The sequence below is a fragment of the Procambarus clarkii genome, chromosome 2 (assembly GCF_040958095.1).
Source record: "Procambarus clarkii isolate CNS0578487 chromosome 2, FALCON_Pclarkii_2.0, whole genome shotgun sequence".
NCBI classification, from domain to species: Eukaryota; Metazoa; Arthropoda; class Malacostraca; order Decapoda; family Cambaridae; genus Procambarus; species Procambarus clarkii.
This window is the reverse complement of record NC_091151.1, coordinates 36,530,435-36,538,150: the sequence shown is the minus strand read 5'-3', so window position 1 is coordinate 36,538,150 and position 7,716 is coordinate 36,530,435. Positions and strand designations below refer to the sequence as shown.

At 50.3% G+C, this 7,716-nt stretch overlaps 1 protein-coding gene across 2 annotated transcripts in view; it reads left to right on the top strand.

The window, feature by feature from the left end:
• The first annotated feature begins 7,455 nt into the window (after nt 1-7,455).
• The window catches only part of LOC123762231 (cytochrome P450 3A41), a 44,394-nt gene continuing 44,133 nt past the window's right edge, over nt 7,456-7,716 (top strand). Inside the window, exon 1 of one of the 2 annotated variants that reach the window (XM_045748604.2) lies at nt 7,456-7,521. The gene's annotated coding sequence lies outside the window, so the exon portion shown is untranslated. Of the gene's footprint in view, nt 7,576-7,716 lie in introns of both variants that reach the window. The other variant, XM_045748603.2, reaches the window with a different exon arrangement.

Genomic DNA, 7,716 nt, shown 5'->3' with positions numbered 1-7,716 from the left:
CTGTCCCTTCTTAATTCTGGTGAGCCCACTCATTTGGACTCTCGGACTCGCTCCCTTTCTTGTCTCGATCTTTCTCTGTGCTCGTCATCCCTTTCCTTAGATTTCGGGTGGCGAGTCCTTGATGACCTCCATGGCAGTGACCATTTTCCTATCCTTGTCACTTTTTTCTCCTTTCGCCCTCCTCTCTCCTTCCCTAGGTGGCGGTTTGCCGAGGCTGACTGGCGCCTCTTTACTCTCCGTGCTACTATTTCCGACCTCTCCGTTTTACCTCTCCCTCGCGCCCTCCTTTTTCATGACACTGTCTTTGACGCTGCCCTCCACTCTATTCCTCGCTCTTCCTCTCGGGGAATGCGGAAGTGCATTTCCTGGTGGAGTTTGGACTGTGCACGGGCTGTCCGCTGTAAGCGTGCAGCCTGGAAGAGACATCGCCGCCGGCAGACGGTTGAGTCTTTTCTTTTGTTTCGGAAGGCGAGTGCGGTGGCCCGTAGGACCATCCGTGCGGCTAAACGTGCTTGCTGGGAGTCTTATGTCTCCACCATTACGTCCGAAACTCCTCTTCCACTGGTCTGGAAGCGTATCCGCAAGATTGCGGGTAAGTTCGTTCCCGATGTCTCACCGGTTCTTCGCCTTCATGGTACTCTTGTGGCGGACCTGTTGCAGGTTGCAACCGAACTGGGTTCCCATTTCTCCTCTGTTAGTTCTGGTTCTCATCTCCCCCAATCCTTCCTTCTTCGTAAGCCTCTCCTTGAATCTCGTCCTTTAAATTTCTGTACTTATCTTCACCTTCCCTATAATGATCCCTTCTCTCTCTCTCTCAACTTCAATCTGCCCTAGCCCTTTGTGGTTCTACGGCAGCGGGCTCCGATGGCATTCATTATGAAATGCTTCGCCATCTCTCTCCATGCACGTCTCAGTATTTACTGAGTCTGTACAATCGGGTCTGGGAGTCGTCGTCAGTCCCTGAAGACTGGCTCGATGCTGTTGTCCTCCCTGTTCGGAAACCAGGGTCTCTCGGGTCCTCCCCCAAGGACTTCCGCCCTATTGCTCTCACGAGTTGTGTCTGCAAGCTCTTTGAACGTATGGTCAACGTTCGTTTGATGTGTTTCTTAGAGCACTATCGTCACCTCTCCCCTTCTCAATTTGGTTTTCGCAAGTGCCGCAGCACAACAGATGTCCTGGTGAACTTGGAGGTCTATATTCGTACTGCTTTTGCTGCGAAGACCTCCGTTGTTGCCGTCCTTTTTGACCTGGAAAAGGCTTACGACACTACCTGGCGGTATCATATTCTGTCTCAACTTCATTCTTTTGGCCTTTGTGAGAACCTCCCTCTCTTCCTCCGGAGCGTCCTCTCTCATCGTTCCTTTCGTGTGCGGCTTGGTACTGCTCTCTCTGCCCCTTTTCAGCAGTATGAGGGTGTACCCCAGGGTAGAGTTCTGAGCACTACTCTTTTTCTAGTTGCCCTCAACGGTCTTCTTTCCTCTCTTCCTTCTGGCGTCTTCTCTGCTCTCTATGTTGATGGTCTTACCCTTTGCTGTTGGGGTGATGATTCCCCTCTCCTTCAACAGCGGCTTCAACTTGCGATTGATGCCGTGTCGTATTGGGCCACCGATCATGGCTTCAAGTTCTCTGCGTCTAAGACTTGTGCTATGACTTTTACTTGGAAGCATGTCGTTCTTCGTCCCTCTTTGTCGCTTTATGGTCATCCCATTATGTACAGGGATTCCGCGAAGCTTTTGGGGTTAGTCTTTGACACTCGTTTGTCTTGGTCAGCCCATATCTCTTACCTCCGAGTTGAATGCTCTAAGGCCCTTAACCTCCTTAAGGTTTTGTCCCATACTTCTTGGGGAGCGGATAGCCGCACGCTCCTCTATTTGCACTCCTCTCTCGTCCTGTCTAAACTCGATTATGGTTGCCCTGCATACTCTTCTGCTTCTCCTTCTACTCTTCGCCGTCTTGATGCTTTGCACCATACTGGGTTGCGTCTCAGCTCTGGTGCCTTTCGTTCGACTCCCGCCCTTAGTTTGTATGTTGACACTGGCTTTCTCTTTCTTCAGGACCTCCGTGATCGCTACTGTCTTCGCTATCTTGCGCAGTCCTTCCAACATCCTTCCTCTCGCCTCTGTCGTGCATTGACTTTTCCTCCTCCTGTGTTTCCTGTTCCTCTTCATTGTCTCCCACTTTCTGTCCGGTTATCTCGCTTACAGGGGAGATCTCTTATCCGGTTATCTCTTTCTGTTCATATTTCTAATGTTTCTCCTCGTATTGTTCCTTCCTTACCTCCGTGGAGAGTCCCCCTTCCCAAGTTTTGTACGTCCTTGACTTGTATTACTAAAGCCTTTACCCCTCCTACTATTCTGAAAAGCCTCTTCCTTGAGCACTTTTCTTCGCACTCCCACTCTATTTCCATCTTCACTGATGGGTCCAAGTCTGCGGACGGTGTGGGCTACTCTGTTGTTTTTCCTGACCGTACTTGTATGTGTCGCCTCCCTTCGGAGGCTAGTGTCTTTACGGCAGAACTTTATGCTATTATCTATGCTCTTCGTCTCTTGCTTTCTCATTCTCATTCCTCCTTTGTGGTTGTAGTTGATTCTCGTAGTGCCCTCATGGCTGTAGGGTCCTTTAATCCTGTCCATCCGGTGGTCATCGAGATTCAACATTGGCTGTTTCTTATTTCTAGTAAATTTAAATCAGTAGAGTTTTGCTGGGTTCCCAGCCATATTGGTGTTTCTTTCAATGAGCGTGCGGATGCTGCCGCTAAGGAAGCTATCCGTTCTTGTCCCATCTCCCGTAAAAGTATTCCTCATTCCGACTTTTATCCTGTTATTCATTCTTCCATTCTTGCCCGTTGGCAGGGTTGTTGGTCCTCTGTGGTTGGTAACAAGCTGCGTACTCTCAAACGTAGTGTGTCCCCATGGCCTTCCTCCTACCACCATAACCGGCGGTGGGAAACTGCTTTGGCACGGCTGCGGGTTGGTCATACCCGCTTAACCCACGGTCACTTAATGGAGCGCCGCCCTGCTCCTTATTGTCCGAATTCGTTGTCCCTCTTACAGTTCTGCATATCCTTGTTGAATGTCCTGACTTCCAGGACGAGCGTGTGTCTTGCTTTCCGACCGTCCCTCGTGGTCACTTGTCCCTCGATAGAATTCTAGGTGAATCGGATACTTTTGATATCGTTCGCCTTGTGCGTTTTTGTTCTCGTATTGGCATTCTTAGTGATATTTAGCGCCCTCTGATTATTTCGCACTTTGATGGTGATACATAGCCTTCCCGGTTTGGTGCCTTCTTTTGATAATTACCTTACCTTACCTTACCTACCTGACCAGTAAGGTCACAGTGAGGGGTCATCCACCTGACCAGTAAGGTCACAGTGAGGGGTCATCCACCTGACAAGTAAGGTCACAGTGATGGGTCATGCACCTGACCAGTAAGGTCACAGTGAGGGGTCATGCACCTGACCAGTAAGTTCACAGTGAGGGATCATCCACCTGACCAGTAAGGTCACAGTATGGGGTCATCCACCTGACAAGGTCACAGTGATGGGTCATCCACCTGACAAGTAAGGTCACAGTGATGGGTCATCCACCTGACAAGTAAGGTCACTGTGATGGGTCATCCACCTGACCATTAAGGCCACAGTGATGGATCATCCACCTGACAAGGTCACAGTGATGGGTCATCCACCTGACAAGGTCACAGTGAGGGGTCATCCACCTGACAAGGTCACAGTGAGGGGTCATCCACCTGACCAGTAAAGTCACAGAGGTCATCCACCTGACCAGTAAGGTCACAGTGAGGGGTCATCCACCTGACCAGTATGGTCATAGTGAGGGGTCATCCACCTGACCAGTAAGGTCACAGTTATGGGTCATCCACCTGACCATTAAGGTCACAGTGATGGATCATCCACCTGACAAGTAAGGTCACAGTGATGGGTCATCCACCTGACAAATAAGGTCACAGTGAGGGGTCATCTACCTGACAAGGTCACAGTGAGGGGTCATCCACCTGACCAGTAAAGTCACAGAGGTCATCCACCTGAACAGTAAGGTCACAGTGAGGGGTCATCCACCTGACCAGTATGGTCATAGTGAGGGGTCATCCACCTGACCAGTAAGGTCACAGTGAGAGGTCATCCACCTGACCAGTAAGGTCACAGTGAGAGGTCATCCACCTGACCAGTAAGGTCACATTGAGGGGTCATCCACCTGACCAGTAAGGTCACAGTGATGGGTCATCCACCTGACCAGTAAGGTCACAGTGAGAGGTCGTCCACCTGACCAATAAGGTCACAGTTAAGGGTCATCCACAGACCAGCAAGGTCACAGTGAAGGGTCATCCACCTGACAAGTAAGGTCACAGTGATGGGTCATCCACCTGACCATTAAGGTCACAGTGATAGATCATCCACCTGACAAGTAAGGTCACAGTGATGGGTCATCCACCTGACAAATAAGGTCACAGTGAGGGGTCATCCACCTGACAAGGTCACAGTGAGGGGTCATCCATCTGACAAGGTCACAGTGAGGGGTCATCCACCCGACCAGTAAAGTCACAGAGAGGTCATCCACCTGACCAGTAAGGTCACAGTGAGAGGTCATCCACCTGACCAGTATGGTCATAGTGAGGGGTCATCCACCTGACCAGTAAGGTCACAGTGAGAGGTCATCCACCTGACCAGTAAGGTCACAGTGAGAGGTCATCCACCTGACCAGTATGGTCATAGTGAGGGGTCATCCACCTGACCTGTAAGGTCAGTGATGGGTCATCCACCTGACCAGTAAGGTCACAGTAAGAGGTCGTCCACCTGACCAATAAGGTCACAGTGAGGGGTCATCCACAGACCAGCAAGGTCACAGTGAAGGGTCATCCACCGGACCAGTAAGGTCACAGTGAGGGGTCATCCACCTGACCAGTAAGGTCACAGTGAGGGGTCATCCACCTGACCAGTAAGGTCACAGTGAGGGGTCATCCACCTGACAAGTAAGGTCACTGTGATGGGTCATCCACCTGACCAGTAAGGTCACTGAGGGGTCATCCACCTGACCAGTAAGGTCACTGAGGGGTCATCCACCTGACCAGTAAGGTCACAGTGAGGGGTCATCCACCTGACCAGTAAGGTCACAGTGAGGGGTCATCCACCTGACCAGTAAGGTAAGTGAGGGATCATCCACAAGACCAGTAAGGTCACAGTGAGGGGTCATCCACCTGACCAGTAAGGTCACAGTGAGGGGTCATCCACCTGACCATTAAGGTCACAGTGATGGGTCATCCACCTGACAAATAAGGTCACAGTGAGAGGTCATCCACCTGCCCAGTAAGGTCATATTGACCGGTCATCCACCTGACCAGTAAGGTCACAGTGAGAGGTCATCCACCTAACGAGTAAGGTCACAGTGAGGTCATCCACCTGACCAGTAAGGTCACAGTAAGAGGTCATCCACCTGACCAGTAAGGTCACAGTGAGAGGTCATCCACCTGACCAGTAAGGTCACAGTGAGAGGTCATCCACCTGACCAGTAAGGTCACAGTGTGGGGTCATCCACCTGACCAGTAAGGTCAAAGTGAGAGGTCATCCACCTGACCAGTAAGGTCACAGTGAGAGGTCATCCACCTGACCAGTAAGGCCACATTGAGGGGTCATCCACCTGACAAGTAAGGTCACAGTGATGGGTCATCCACCTGACCAGTAAGGTCAGTGAGGGATCATCCACGAGACCAGTAAGGTCACAGTGAGGGGTCATCCACCTGACCAGTAAGGTCACAGTGAGGGGTCATCCACCTGTCAAGTAAGGTCACAGTGATGGGTCATCCACCTGACCAGTAAGGTCACAGTGAGGGGTCATCCACCTGACCAGTAAGGTCACAGTGAGAGGTCATCCACCTGACAAATAAGGTCACAGTGAGGGGTCATCCACCTGACAAGGTCACAGTGATAGGTCATCCACTTGACCAGTAAGGTCACAGTGAGAGGTCATCCACCTGACCAGTAAGGTCACAGTGAGGTCATCCACCTGACCAGTAAGGTCACAGAGGTCATCCACCTGACCAGTAAGGTCACAGTGAGGTCATCCACCTGACAAGTAAGGTCACAGTGAGAGGTCATCCACCTGACCAGTAAGGTCACAGTGAGAGGTCATCCACCAGACCAGTAAGGTCACAGTGAGGTCATCCACCTGACAAGTAAGGTCACAGTGAGAGGTCATCCACCTGACCAGTAAGGTCACAGTGAAAGGTCATCCACCTGACCAGTATGGTCACAGTGAGGGGTCATCCACCTGACCAGTAAGGTCATAGTGAGAGGTCATCCACCTGACCAGTAAGGTCAGTGAGAGGTCATCCACCTGACCAGTATGGTCACAGTGAGGGGTCATCCACCTGACCAGTAAGATCACAGTGAGAGGTCGTCCACCTGACCAATAAGGTCACAGTAAGAGGTCGTCCACCTGACCAATAAAGTCACAGTGAGAGGTCGTCCACCTGACCAGTAAGGTCACAATGATGGGTCATCCAACTGACCAGTAAGATCACAGTGATGGGTCATCCACCTGACCAGTAAGATCACAGTGAGAGGTCGTCCACCTAACCAATAAGGTCACAGTGAGAAGTCGTCCACCTAACCAATAAGGTCACAGTGAGAAGTCGTCCACCTGACCAGTAAGGTTACAGTGAGAGGTCGTCCACCTGACCAGTAAGGTTACAGTGAGAGGTCGTCCACCTAACCAATAAGGTCACAGTGAGAAGTCGTCCACCTAACCAATAAGGTCACAGTGAGAAGTCGTCCACCTAACCAATAAGGTCACTGTGAGAGGTCATCCACCTGACCAGTAAGATCACAGTGAGAGGTCGTCCACCTAACCAATAAGGTCACAGTGAGAAGTCGTCCACCTAACCAATAAGGTCACAGTGAGAAGTCGTCCACCTGACCAGTAAGGTTACAGTGAGAGGTCATCCACCTGACCAGTAAGGTCACAGTGAGAAGTCGTCCACCTAACCAATAAGGTCACAGTGAGAAGTCGTCCACCTAACCAATAAGGTCACAGTGAGAGGTCATCCACCTGACCAGTAAGGTTACAGTGAGAGGTCATCCACCTGACCAGTAAGGTCACAGTGAGAGGTCGTCCACCTGACCAGTAAGGTTACAGTGAGAGGTCGTCCACCTGACCAGTAAGGTTACAGTGAAAGGTCATCCACCTGACCAGTAAGGTCACAGTGACCATAAAGCTGGCCATGTACAGTGTTAACAATATTTATGTTCTCTGTCTAGGTCCTTGAACCTTGGTCTAGGTTCCAGTGTATGAGTAATTGAAATCCTGAGATTAGGCAAAATTGTAATTAAATTTTGTCAATAAAGATGGTAATAGTTGTAAAGTCCGGGATAAAAGTCATTGAGAATTAATTGTTTTGGCCTTGTATACTGCGTCTTGTGCTTTATCTTGTACCCAGATAAACATCCCTGTGTCGTTGACTTATGTTGTGAAGCATTCTGGGCACGTAGCCTCTCCCGCCTACTGTTGATAAGTAAGTCACTGTTGAGAGTTGTCTCAGTACTGCGTCTCCAGTCTTCCCACAACAGTTAGGTTTCTTGTTTGTTGATTATCGATCCTATGGGGGTCTATAATAAACACGTGTCCATGGTATGGGTGGTAGGTTACTTATGATACATTGTCTGTTCCTTTCTGTTACTGTTATGTCACCCTCCCTATGTGTTGTTGC